Here is a 14,631-nt window from a genome sequence, read left to right as displayed (position 1 = left end):
GCCAATTATCAGCCAGAGTTAGCTGTCAATCATTTTTTACTGCAGCCAATCTTAACAGATCTGCCAAAAGAAGGCGGAAACTGCACGGAGAAGCTCTTTAAACAGAAGTATATGCCATTATTGCACAAACGTAGCTGAATAAAAACATTAGAAGAGCCATGACTTTAGACATTTTTAAATAAAAGTTTAAAATACTTCTCACTTGTTATTCTGGAACGGCACTTTAATGTTTTTTTTTCCTTTATTGCACGTATTGCATCATTTACATCATATATATATATATATATATATATATATATATATATATATATATATATATATATATATATATATATATATATATATATATGTGGCGAGTGTAAATTGTTAGCGGAGGGGAGGTGTAAATGGACACAAATTAAGTATTATATCGCGATCGATCGCCAAGTATAAGCGCCTCCGCCGAGCAGAGCGTTGAGGAGCGATTTCGATTGGAGGATCGTGCTCTATTTTTTATTTATTATTAATTTTTGCTGATGCTGGTCCAGCGTGTCGCGTGCCACTGATTATGCCTCGGCGTGCCAACGGTGGCCCGCGTGCCATAGGTTGCCGACCCCTGCTGTAGAGCCTTTGAATATTAAAACCATTGTAGAAATTAAGTTCAGATGTGACCAGCAATGGAGCACATGTAAAAGAAGGACGCGATCACACAGTCTCATTGAAAATGTAGGGAGTTAATGAATAAAGTGAACCAACGCAAAACCCGTGACATAATCCAAATAAAGTTTGAAGACCAGTATTGTTTTGATATAATCAGGCATTGCTTTTAATCGTCATAATTATGGAGAGCTAGCTAGCTATCGTATGCTCTTTCGCCAAGAGAAATTCGTGGGCAGAGTTTAATTACATCTTTGCGGGAGTCATTGAGTTGGATTACCTCTGATTTGATCAACTCTGTCCGATAACTCCAACACTCCATCGTCATTTGATTATATCAAAACAGTCTTCAAACTTTATTTGGATTATGTTACGGGTTTTGCGTTGGTGCACTTTATTCATTAACTCCTTTTCAATGAGACTGTGTGATCGCGTCCTTCTTTTACTTTACTTGCTGAGCTTAATTTCTACAATGGTTTTAATATTCAAAGGCTAGAGCACGATCCTCCAATCGAAATCGCTCCTCAACGCTCTGCTCGGCGGAGGAGCTTATACTGGGCGATCGATCGCGATATAATACTTAATTTGTGTCCGCTAACAATTTACACTCGCCACATATATATATGATGTACAAATGATGCAATACGTGCAATAAAGGAAAAAAAAACATTAAAGTGCCGTTCCAGAAAAATAAGTGAGAAGTATTTTAAACTATGATTTAAAAATGTCTAAAGTCATGGCTCTTCTAATGTTTTTATTCAGCTACTTTTGTGTAAGAGCGGCATTCTGTTTAAAGAGCTTCTCCGTGCAGTTTCCGCCTTCGTTTGGCAGATCTGTTAAGATTGGCTGCAGTAAAAAATGATTGACAGCTAACTCTGGCTGATAATTGGCTTAATAAAAATTGATTGACAACAAAAGTGTAGTATCTGATTGGCTGCAGTCGAAAATGATTGACACATGCTCCACCCTTTACCCACGCCCACCGGGGCTCCGGCCTGCAGCATTACCCTTCTCAGTGTCTCTGGGGGTAGTGGGCCGGCCTCGGATGGCCCGGACGCTCAGCTTCTGCATGATGATTGGATGATCTGTCTGAGGCTGAATCCCTTTTTGATTGACAGCGAAATGAGCTAATCAGCTATCTTTTGGCGTAAACCTCCGCGGGAGTGTTTAATTTAATACTTTTTTTTCATTCTGTTCTAGTTGAACCGGTACGGAAGAGTATGGTATAGAAGAGGATTAGGGCCACTATAAAAATAAAAAAATGGGGCATTGGGAAAAAAAGGGCAGCCAGAATTCTGACTTTAATCTCACAATTCTGACTTTAATCTCACAATTCTGACTTTATTCTCAGAATTCTGACTTTAATCTCAAAATTCTGACTTTAATCTCGGAATTGTGGGTACTTGGAAGTCATCAGCTTAATGACAGAGACATGTAGAGGCGTGCAGTTGGTGAACCAACCTGTGGACGGAAAGTGTCTGATTTAAGTGAGTTTCTACGTGGGCGAGGGGTGCCAGAAGACACCATTTCAATAATGGAAGAGCAGAAGGTGACTAACAAAGACAGTTTGTCGGCTGGCACGTTTTTCTGGGTAAGTTACCGTTACTTGTTAGCATGTTTGTTAGCTTATAATGTTAGTCAAATAGGCCACGTCTCACATTACATCAAAGTCGGTCAATTGACAGGTTTTTGAGTATTATTGTACTTCTTTTCAGTTTGAACTGAGTATGTTTACTGCAGCAATTACAGCATGTTATGAGCGCTAGCCGCCTGCTAATATCAGTTTAAGACTGTTCAAGACTGAAATCACAATTTATACTCTATGCTAGCCTAACTCAGCACGGTTCTAGTCAGCAGCCTGGCACTGCACCGGGCTGAGAATTTCACCGGTTTGCTATTGGGAATGACTGTTACCGAGCGTATTGTACACAATAAATAAATAAATAAATAAATAACAGAATAATACCGGCCAGCAAACACTTAACCATTTGCTCAATGGAACTCTGTGTACACATGGTTATTTATTGCTGGATGCAGTGAGAGAGTTTGATTTATACTTTCTTTTGTTTGCTTAAAGGCCATACTGTAGATCCCTTATCCTATTATTGTATTTGTCCCAGAATACATGGTTTTCCTGACACAGCTTGAGGTGACTGTTTGTTGTGATTTGGTGCTGTATAAATAAAATTAAATTGAATTGTTTTGCAATGTGAACTTGAAAATGAAATGAAATTATTTTCTTTCTTCTTCTCTGCAGATTGACAGTGCTGTTATAGCACTGATGGATGACGTAGCTGTCTTCTTGGATTTACAATAACAATGTTTCTTGCAAAATATTTTCAATAAAATGTTACTTTTACCACTACATTTATATTGTAGTTCTGAGTCTTTTGATAAAGTTCAGTATCCATTTGAGCCATATCCATAACCCGACCTTGAGCCTTCACTGCTTATGTCTTACATGGCGCATTGCTTGCAGAAGTAGATTATTTTCTAAAGTTATATACCAAATTAAAGGGTATGTTGGTAGATTATTTTCTAAAGTTATATACCAGATTAAAGGGTATGTTAGTAGATTATTTTCTAAAGTTATATACCAAATTAAAGGGTATGTTGGTAGATTATTTTCTAAAGTTATATACCAGATTAAAGGGTATGTTAGTAGATTATTTTCTAAAGTTATATACCAAATTAAAGGGTATGTTGGTAGATTATTTTCTAAAGTTATATACCAGATTAAAGGGTATGTTGGTGACCGTTGCAGCCACTGTTCTGTCAAATTGGTGCTGGTATACCATGAATAAAAATTTAACTTTGGGCTATATGTCTTATAATTGTATGAATCATGTTAGATTAATTAGCTTTGTACAAGACAGCTCATACTGCATCAGTATGGCAATGACCAATTTAATGAAAGCCAAAATCTTACAATAACATTACAGTACAACGGTGACGGTTCTTCACATGGGTAACTGTTTATAATAGCCTATCTTCATTTTATTTCTACTAAAAGCTCAAAATATTTAACAGCTTGATATATTAATGATGTTTTTATATAAATGTTATGTAGTTTAGACCCAAAAATGTGGAGTACATGCATCTATGATTTACAGAAACATATAATGATAAAATAATGTCCTGGTGCCTGGGTTGCTAGCCAGGAACAATAGGAATACACGTGACAACAGAAACACAATTAACAGAGCTATTTTGTTCTAATGACAGATAGGTTTTATACATTCACAAAATAATTGGATATCCACCGTACTGTATTTGTTTTACTATGATATATCATAAATACTAGATAGACTAAAATGATCTGCTATAAGCACTCTGAATTTACATTTTTTAAAAAGTATTCACAGAATGACATGTAAAAATGGCAAGCCTGTTAGCTTGTACCCAAAATGCATTTATCTGGAAAATGTCTTACACTATCTGCAACACAACACAATAGGGTACTTGTGAGATATGGCAACAATTACTAAATCATGTGATCAAGACAAACTGTAATATTTTATTTATATTTGCACATGTACATATTGGATGTGTGCCTTTGTTGGGATATTTTTTTCTTGACCCAGATAGGCCCCAACACTGCCCCGATGAACCGATTGGTTTTGACTGGATTTCCCAAGCAAAGTCTTAACACCAAAAGTTCTTTTAGATTAATTTATATGGAATATAATTGAATACAATGTAGTCAAAGTATACGTGGTACAAACTCTCCAGTGCACTGGTACTAGTTGCCTAGAACTCTACCTAACCCAAGTGGATCTCAGCAGCGTCCAAGCAAAAAGTCCTCGTGCTGGGCGATGTCCTCCCTTTCATACCTCTTCTCTAAGTTTCGATATCTGCCCCCACCTTTGCTACTCTTCCTTAGAGCCCCCCCTGCTCTTCACTAGCCATCCATCTCCTTATCTCAAACTGCTTGTTTTGCAGCTTACACTGAATAGGCCCATTCTATTCTCCTCAAGGCCATTGAGGCCTTCTCACTTCTGCTCTTCCATAGCCTTTCAGGAAAACATTAAGTTTAAACATTAAGTTATTCACCTTTAAATTTCTTTTTTCCAACATTCCCCCTTTTAGACCAAAACATTGGTCTAACTCTAGTCTAATACAAAATTTTATCTAGCCCAGTGCACTTCTTAAAAGAAAGACAATCATAAAAATCCCTAAATGTGTATACATTCATAGTGTGACTATGTCAGTTAGTACAATGTCTATGTGTTCTTTAATGTGATTTGTGGGTTCTGGATCACTCCCCTGTCGTGGGCCGAGACCTTTCAGACTATTTGGAGATGCCCCCCTTCATCTCCCACGGTTTCGTGACTTGACGTTGTCCACGAGACCCAGGTCCCGCCTGGTGGGAGATCACCTCGACCCGTTCTAATAATGTGCCCATGTGTCATGCATATTACTTCTTAAACTAGTGGATTGGCTTTCATGTACTGTTGGTTGTGCTCTAATATGTGGTGCGTCTTCATTCTTCATCAGTCGCAGACGCTGCCAATACCTACAAAGCAAGCATAATTAATCAAAAACAACAAGTTTTTCACACAGAATTGTCTTCTTTGGATGATAGGTCATCATCATCCGCCGTCACCAGTGGCATGGTATATGGCGGTGGGTTCTTCGTGTCCCCCTTCTCGATCACAACACTGCTCAACCTTTGGGCGAGAGCTCTGATACATGTTATACAACATCCACATTTAACAACAATCGTGGTTAATACCAAGGTTATAATCCTTAACGAAAATGAACGAAAGAACGAAAACTGTGACAAGTAATAACAGTAATTAAAATCTTGAAATATTAAGTATATTACAAAAAGTTCACTACAAAAATAGCTCTGTATTTGCAATTGTTGTGTATTTACATACATGGTGTGGCATCTAAATACTACTATCGGGACAGGGATGCGGAGAGAGATTGTATTCTCCCATGGGGTTGCTCTCATGGAAATCAGCACTAGTGTTAGTGCCTGTACCCAGTCCATGTCCCCCTTTGCGCTAAATGCTTTGGCCAGTTTGGTTTAGTGCGACCATTTCTGCCAGTTGAGCTGAGGCTGGTTGTGGAATCTCTCCTGATTCCACCTCCTCCCACTCTTCCCCACATGCTTGTACCACAGTGTAAGAGGCCTTCAGTTCGTTACCTTGTCTCCAACAACTCCCATCTGAACAGAGCTCCCATGCTCCTGGTTTAGTAATTCTGACCTTGTGCAGTTCTGGTCTGAGCTGAATGTGTCTTTCTGTGGCGTCAGCACAGTCATGTGGTGTCGCATCTTCGGCTACTTCAATGTTATCAGTCAGATTCACTAATTTTGACTCAGTATTGTATGTGATGTGTGGCTGTGTGAATATGGCTTTTATCTTATTCTGTTGTGCTCTTGATAAAGAAAAGGCTTGTGAGTTTATGAACGCCATTACCCCGTGATTGGTGCTGATTATTAGTGGATGACATTACCAAGTGTGCTGTTTTCTCTATTGCTGTGGTGAGTCCTGCCATGTATGCTGTGCATGGTCCTGTTCCTATTACTGGTTGATCCAGCTTTGAACTATGAAAAAATAAAATTTTCCTGCTTTCTTCACCCTCCCCCTTTTACTGTAAGAGACAATCATTTACAAAATTGTCTCTTACAGAAACATTAAGGTTAATTGTTTTAGTGTAATCTGGTGCAGCTAATTCAGTTGCGCTAGCAAGTGCTTGTTTCAAAGTTGTTAAATCCCTCTCTGCCTCAACCGTCCAGTCCAGGTCCACTTTCCCGTTACTCAGACCCTTAGACACTGTTAGTTTCCTAAGACTGTGAGCCAAATCACTATAGTTAGGTATATAGCTACGCCATTAGCCTGTCAGGCCTAATAAGGACATCATTTCAGATACTGTTGTGGGCTTTGTCAATGACAATATTGACTGTCTCTGATTTCTTGGGCTTTTAATTATTTCTCTTTTAACAGCTTGAGTAACTCATCTTTCATTAACTCATCTTCTTCTTGCCTTATGGCTTTCTCCACATCACATACCACTGTTGTGGAATTGATGTCATGCAAGTTGAGGTCTTATAATGTATTAATCAGTATTTATTTGATAGCAAGAGAGTTACAAAATATAGAACTATGTGAATTATGATGTTAAGCTTACACTTCATTTAATAACTCTGAACTGTCTCTCTCAGTCCAGATTCTTTCTAGTCAAAGTGTGTATAGAAAAAACTAAGGATGCTGCTTCCCAGGAGCAGTTCTCAGTTTTCCTGGGATTCAACCTTGGGTGCATAGAAATGGATAATCAGTATTATCGCTAACTCTGCTACTGCACAGAAGACTTCAGTCTTGCAGAAAAATATCTTCAATATGGTTACAGTTAGTTACTAATCAGTGCAAGCAGTACTTCACACACAGACTGTGTTATAGTGTCTGCATGGATCTAACATCATTTAAGTATGTGTTCTGACGGTTCGGAGTGTATGGCTAATTTTAACTATTAATGTTATGTATTTATAGTGCTTGAAAAGCACTATATCGTTATTCCTCATACTTCTTCTTATTATTCTTCTCCAAATTTTTCAATTAATTCAACCCAAACCGCTTAATGTACACTCTGTTCCAACTTCGTTTCTGAGGTCTCTGCTCTGACAGGTGTGCTATCTGTTTATGGAGTTGATTATAGTTTTTAGATTTTAATCAAATTTAGTTTAAAAATAAGAAAACCCCATTAAAATGAATGGTGTAATGTTCATAAATTCAAATATTAACTGCCAGTTAGTGTGCTGGCACGAAAGTGATCAAAACGCTCCTGGATAAACTGCTGTAAAATCCTTACACATTCACCTAGAAGCTCAATTTAAATTTTAAATGACAGATAAACCTGTCCTTTCTGGCATGCAGAGATATCTAATAATTTGATCAATCAGTTTTAAAGTTATGAGCATTTGTTTGTCACTAAACACAGAAAGCTGCCCCATTAGCTCCCATGTTAATTTCTCTCAATCAGAATTGGCTTTTTCACAATTTGCCTCTGTGTTTAACTTGACATAAATCAGACACTATTCGGTCAAACCACACAAAAATACATCAATCATCAGCAAACTGTCCTCTCTCACACAAACTCGTTTGTTTGGATGGTCCAAATCACACTTAAGGCAAGACTCTACAGGTGGCTAGGTTAAAAATTTTATCCAATAGCAATCACTGTGAAATTACATATATACATACTAACTACATAAAGATATACATTTTGAAATTTAATGGATTTGTATTGGAAACCATTGTTTACTTACTCAAAATCTAATCATATAGTTATCAGCAGTGATATAGATTATCCCCAACGATAGAAAGACAAACAACAGCAAAACAGAACTATGTAATGACTAATTTTAACTTCAATAGAATGGAAACACAGCGCACACACTGTGCTCAGGATTGCATTTATGTTTCACGCTGGCGGACATGTCAGATGTTACGGCCTCTGCTTTTGATACTCTGATCATATCAGGTTCATTACATTGACAGTAAGATTGTGCTCTGCAGCCACAACCTCTCCATACTAGTCAGCATGGCAGAATCACATTCACTAAAGGTAGAAATGGTCATACCTGCTGCTGCCTCAACCCTGCATTTACCAATAAAATTAAATGTTTAGGATATCACTACCTGTTCATCCCCTCAGGTTTAACTGGTGCATTTATTTTTTACTTTTACTTTTACATAACATAAAATAGGCATGTGTTTAAAACTTTTATTCATAAAACATTGTATTCATTCACTCTTATTCGTAATTTGTATTAAACTTAATGTTTTGTCCATTCTGCCACTAAATAAAAATCTGTAGTGTAAAAGTAAAACTGACAACAAATTGAAAGTCAGGGCACTTTATTAGTCTGTGGATCAGCTTCTTGTCTATCTCAACAGTCACTGATCTCAACCCTGTCCCATACCTGTATTATTTTTGTAAACCTGCATGTCCCAACCCTAACTCATGTGCTAAGAGCATCATTCACACGTTCACTTCAAATGCCACATCTTCTCTAGTTACATCTTTAAGACGCATTGATGTATATAGTTTTGTGGTATCTCTTTCACACATATTCCACTCTAAATTCAAACTGCTGCAAACCCCGTGGTCTGATATTAATTTTAAGCCCTGTACCTACACAATTAGGACAAATTAATCCACTAATTAGTTCAAACGCGCTTTGCTGTGCTGCGCATCGGTCCGCCCCGCTATCCAAAGTCTACTTATTTCTTATGGACAGCTTACGCATCGATGCACTGCGTGAAAGCATTTCATTATCTAATTGGTTTTTGCAAGTTTTCCCTTACATCTTCTCACAAGTGACAGTTTTTGTCTTTTCTGTGATGCTGTTAAAAGTAATACTTTCGGCGTTTTATATTATAAAGATACTGAAAAGCTAAACCAGGAAATGTAAGTGCATGTGACCACGTGACCCATCTGAACCAATCACGTTCTCAGAAATCGACACCTGGCAACGAGATGTCAGGCTTGCGTTTAAATCACCCTCTTTTCTTTCACGATTGGTTGCTGATAGAAAAGGAAATGACCATATTTGAATCAGTTATTCTTGTTCGCGAGAAAGAGAGCTTTACAACGATACCCACGATGTTGTTCATGCTCCGTAATGATGCTAACTTTTCATGAATTTAGAAAAAATCTACAGGCGCATCCAGACAAAGTTTAGATAAATAAACACCGTTTAACTTGGACATTTTCTTTCCAACATTTTGAAATAATGCATGTTACAGAATCAAAATAGCCTAAAACCTCAAAATTGACCAGTGCATGATAAAACAATGTTTTTGCCTGCCGTGTCTCGCCTTGAACAAGGATTCTCCAGTCAGGGAGACAGTGAGTGTCTCTGTCCCCCACGCACACACTCGCACATTCATACATCTCTACCATACAAACTCCACACAGACACACACATGCATACTGTACATCTTTCTCGAATACTCACTCACACAGACACACACAGACACACATACATCTTTCTCACACGCACGTCTATCAAACCCACTACACACAAACACACATACATACTGTTCATCTCTCTCCCACAAACAAAGGCGCCATCAGCCTCTATCTAGGGAGGGGCTGAGGAGAGTCTGCCTTTTTGGTCTCAGACTTTTCTTTGGAGTTAATATTTAGACAATTTTTTTCTGAATGTTCTTACATATGGCATAAGTTTCTGCTTTTTCCAGTTGGTTTTTACGCTTCTTTTTTGTCAAAACTCCACTAGTTTCTAATTTTCTTTTCTCTTTATTGATTTGTGTAACTCAGTGCTTCTCAATATGTTCCCAATCCACTTTATACATACCGCGATCGTCCGGGTCTGGCCACAACCCTTCGGATCGCATTTTCTCAAAACACCTTTTAACATCCACCACTGTGTCCGATCTCACTTTCGGCACAGCGCGCTTCTCCATAGTATCAACTAAATAATCCTCTAAACCTTTAATATTATCCATGATGTAACTCCAATTTTTCAAACTACACCCAATTCACTTTTGCTTCAATTCGATGCAGTAAATTTTATCACTTTTTCGTTGTACTCACTAGCGCTTTAATACCCCAGAATCAATTCAGTAAACGTTATTACTTTATTGTCGTGTTCGCAAGCGCTTAAATTCGCCAGCGCACACCCCAAGGGCGGACAGACACAAGTTAAAATCTCCACACTCCAAAACAACTTCAGCTCAACACAGCTCGCGCGAGTTTCACTTCCAGCACTTAAATCGCACGTCTACAGTGTCACAAACCAAATTATAATTTCATGCATGAAAATAATGCAATAATTTTTGTTTTACTCTTTAACCTCTTATGAAATGTTTCTCTTGTGCTTGTGTACACAATGATGAACGTCTTTCTTGGGGGCTCATGCAATTTACTCAGGGGTTCAAATGTCCTCGCATAAGAGGCTCATAGATTTTATCTAGATTTTAAGTCCCTGGAAAGAGGCTTATATTTATTTATTATTCTAAGTCCTCAAACTGAGGCTCATGGGTGTGGTCCTAATTTATAGAACACCTCTTTCTCAAGGCTCATGTGATTTACCAGGTTCTAAGTCCTCCTTCTCTGAAGCTCATATATTTCACCAGATCAAAAAGTCTCTCAAAACAAGACTCATAATGTTTATTACATCGTTGTTTAACAACAATTTATATAGGCCTTTAGTCAGCATAAAACCACACAATACATGGGAATCAACCGAACACTGCAGATTCACACACACACACACACACACACACACACACACACACACACACACACACACACACACACACACACACACACACACAGCTGCAATTTCACCAACTTCACACGGAATTTTAACAAAACACACGGGGCCCCCAATAATCAAAATGGCGCGTCCTCCGGAATCCACAGGATTCCAGGCTACCTGCCTTAATTAAAATAATAAACTGGCGCGACCTCCGGAATTCGCAGAATTCCAGGCTACCTGCCTTAATTAAAATAATAAACTGGCGCGTCCTCCGGAATTCACAGAATTCCAGGCTACCTGCCTTAATTAAAATAACAAACGGCGCGACCTCCGATTGTTCCAAGAATAATCGGGCTACCTGCCAAATTTACTGCAGTTTACAGGGCGTCCTCCTACGACTTTATGAGTCGTAGGGCAATCCTCCTGTCTATATATCGAGTTTGTAACACGTATACAATTTTAATACTAAATTTACAGAGAGTATTTCGCCTCGACCATTCAGTGACTGAACTTTAATTTCGCCTATGATAAATCAGTCAATAGGAGAGAATGGCTCCTTACCTTTTTAACAGGCCGCGCGGCTTAGTTCAGTCACCTCACGGACGGATTGACCTCCTCTCTCATCTTAATTGCAGAATTCGACTCCAGTCAAAACCATCCTCTGCTACCATTTGTTGGGATATTTTTTTCTTGACCCAGATAGGCCCCAACACTGCCCCGATGAACCGATTGGTTTTGACTGGATTTCCCAAGCAAAGTCTTAACACCAAAAGTTCTTTTAGATTAATTTATATGGAATATAATTGAATACAATGTAGTCAAAGTATACGTGGTACAAACTCTCCAGTGCACTGGTACTAGTTGCCTAGAACTCTACCTAACCCAAGTGGATCTCAGCAGCGTCCAAGCAAAAAGTCCTCGTGCTGGGCGATGTCCTCCCTTTCATACCTCTTCTCTAAGTTTCGATATCTGCCCCCACCTTTGCTACTCTTCCTTAGAGCCCCCCCTGCTCTTCACTAGCCATCCATCTCCTTATCTCAAACTGCTTGTTTTGCAGCTTACACTGAATAGGCCCATTCTATTCTCCTCAAGGCCATTGAGGCCTTCTCACTTCTGCTCTTCCATAGCCTTTCAGGAAAACATTAAGTTTAAACATTAAGTTATTCACCTTTAAATTTCTTTTTTCCAACACCATCTCTTAAATACTATGGAGTTCTTCTCTTAACCTGATATACAGGTCAGCTGTGGCAAGTGGATCTACTGTGGCATCCCATTCATTTTCTACCATACGTAGACAACAAAGTTCAAAGACAGTTTCATCACAGGGAAATCGACCTTTTGTGAAGAGTGTACTCTTCCATACAAACAGTGAGCTCCTCCATGTGAATAGGTTTCAGTCTGTCCTCAGCACTGTGCAGCTCTGGGAATGAGTACATCATGATTGGCCGGCCCGGTGCAGCACCACCACTTGATCTTGGTCGAATTTTGTGGGAGTTCCATGTATTCACAACTTCATCAAGTTCATCCTACAAAGAAAGTAGCGCAGAATAAAATAATGAAACAAAAGGTGCACCAATAACTCTTGCCAAAGTTAAGGCTTATGAAGTCATCAGTAGACAGCAGGAATTTTCATTCAAGTGACCTCTAATCAATCTAATAACAAGCAGTAACTACAAAGTAGCACTTTCACCAGCCATCACCAATAAGTGTAATCATTTATTCTGGGTGTTCAGTAATTCCACAAACTATTATCATGATAGCTTCACAAATTCAGAACACTGCTTTCTGCCCAAAAAGAGGGAACCAGATTCCCCAGTAATTTAAACCATGTGGAAAGTAAAGTTAGTCTAATTGATATCCATCCATTTTGCTTTTAAATGAAAATTGTATTACTTATAAAAAACTAAGATTTTCCATGTCAAAGAAAAATAATAAATAAGTATAAAATAAAAAAGATTTTATAATTACTAATAACACTACTATATTGATTTATCATACTTCTACAACTGTGGCATTACAGAGGATGAGGACACTTACCTCAACAAGATATTAGCTAAGCGGCTAGCGCACATAACGTGCTGCTTAATTGCGTAGTAAACATACTCAGTTTGTAACGGTGGCGCCGGAGAGACGGCCGAGACACAAGGCCGCTGGTTTCAGACCAACAACGTTACGTTTATTTGACATGTATTGCGCAATAGCGCACAAGAAATATTCAGACACACACGTAAACGTGCAGACCTAGACAACGACGAGCACAGGACACTGCGCGAACGCACATTAAGTAGACAAACCACATAAACCCCACGTGATGACGAGACGAGCCACAGGTGAGACGAATCAGCACAAGACGTAACCGCACCCACGGACAGACGTAGACTAGGGCTGTGTTCGAAATAGACTACTACATACTGGATACTGCATACTGGACTCAGTATATACTGGATACTGCATACTGGTCCTCGTAGTAGTATGCAGTACAGTTTCCAGTGTGCGACAAAAGCAAAGCACACTACGGGATCACGTGAACGTAGCGTTGCATGATGGGATGCAGTACACCACGAAGATAGCTCTGTTCGCGTACTGGAATATTTTGCGGAAGTAGTAGGTCATCCGGGTATGTTTCGCGTACTGGAAATTTTCATTTTGGTCACATACTGCATACGACATACTGATTTGGGGCTCGATCAGTATGCCAGTAGTATGTAGTAGACTATTTCGAACACAGCCTATGAGACGTAGACCACATAAACACACGTCCAAAAGGACGGGTTCGGGGACTGTAACGTGACACAGTTCAAACTGAAAAGAAGTACAATACTCAAAAACCCGTCAATTGACCAACTTCGATGTAATGTGAGACGTGGCCTATTTGACTAACATTATAAGCTAACAAACATGCTAACAAGTAATGGTAACTTGCCGAGAAAAATGTGCCAGCCGACAAACTGTCTTTGTTACTCACCTTCTGCTCTTCCATTATTGAAATGGTGTCTTCTGGCACCCCTCGCCCACGTAGAAACTCACTTAAATCAGACACTTTCCGTCCACAGGTTGGTTCACCAACTGCACGCCTCTACATGTCTCTGTCATTAAGCTGATGACTTCCAAGTACCCACAATTCCGAGATTAAAGTCAGAATTGTGAGATTAAAGTCAGAATTCTGAGAATAAAGTCAGAATTGTGAAATTAAAGTCAGAATTCTGAGAATAAAATCAGAATTGTGAGAATAAAGTCAGAATTCTGAGAATAAAGTCAGAATTGTGAGATTAAAGTCAGAATTGTGAAAAAAAAGTCAGAATTCTGGCTGCCCTTTTTTTTCCCCAATGCCCCATTTTTTCATTTTTATAGTGGCCCTAATCCTCTTTCGTAGGTATCAGAGATTTTCGTAATCCCCTTAGCGGAATTTTCTTCGTTAAAAATGACTAGCGACAAATCAAGCTTCTATTTCTGGTGGTTTTTGTTGTAGCTGCTTGTGTTTGGAGACTGACTTCTATCACTCAAGCCGAAATTGAGCTTCCCCTCCTTGAAAGACCAGCATCCGCCACTGATATATATATATTATCCATTTCAATATCCATTTCAGGGGTGACCAAACTTTTTGCGGTGAGGTGAACATGTTTGGGGCCCCTGAACATTCAGACTGGCATTTCGGGAGGATGGAGGGATGTCCAACCATTCAGACTGGCATTTTGCCATCTGCCGCTATAGTATAGTATAGTGTAGTATAGTATAGTATAGTATAGTATAGTATAGTA

At 38.9% G+C, this 14,631-nt stretch overlaps 1 long non-coding RNA gene across 1 annotated transcript; it reads right to left on the bottom strand.

The window, feature by feature from the left end:
* Nucleotides 1–4,717: 4,717 nt before the first annotated feature.
* On the bottom strand, nt 4,718–14,002 carry LOC143473761 (uncharacterized). The gene is made up of 2 exons (XR_013120629.1): nt 13,839–14,002; nt 4,718–12,399 (listed from the first exon to the last, which is right to left on the bottom strand). It is a non-coding gene; the product is annotated as an uncharacterized LOC143473761 (long non-coding RNA).
* Nucleotides 14,003–14,631: the final 629 nt, after the last annotated feature.

This window comes from Brachyhypopomus gauderio, chromosome 13, assembly GCF_052324685.1.
Source record: "Brachyhypopomus gauderio isolate BG-103 chromosome 13, BGAUD_0.2, whole genome shotgun sequence".
NCBI classification, from domain to species: domain Eukaryota; kingdom Metazoa; phylum Chordata; class Actinopteri; order Gymnotiformes; family Hypopomidae; genus Brachyhypopomus; species Brachyhypopomus gauderio.
This window is presented reverse-complemented; position numbering and strand designations above follow the sequence as displayed.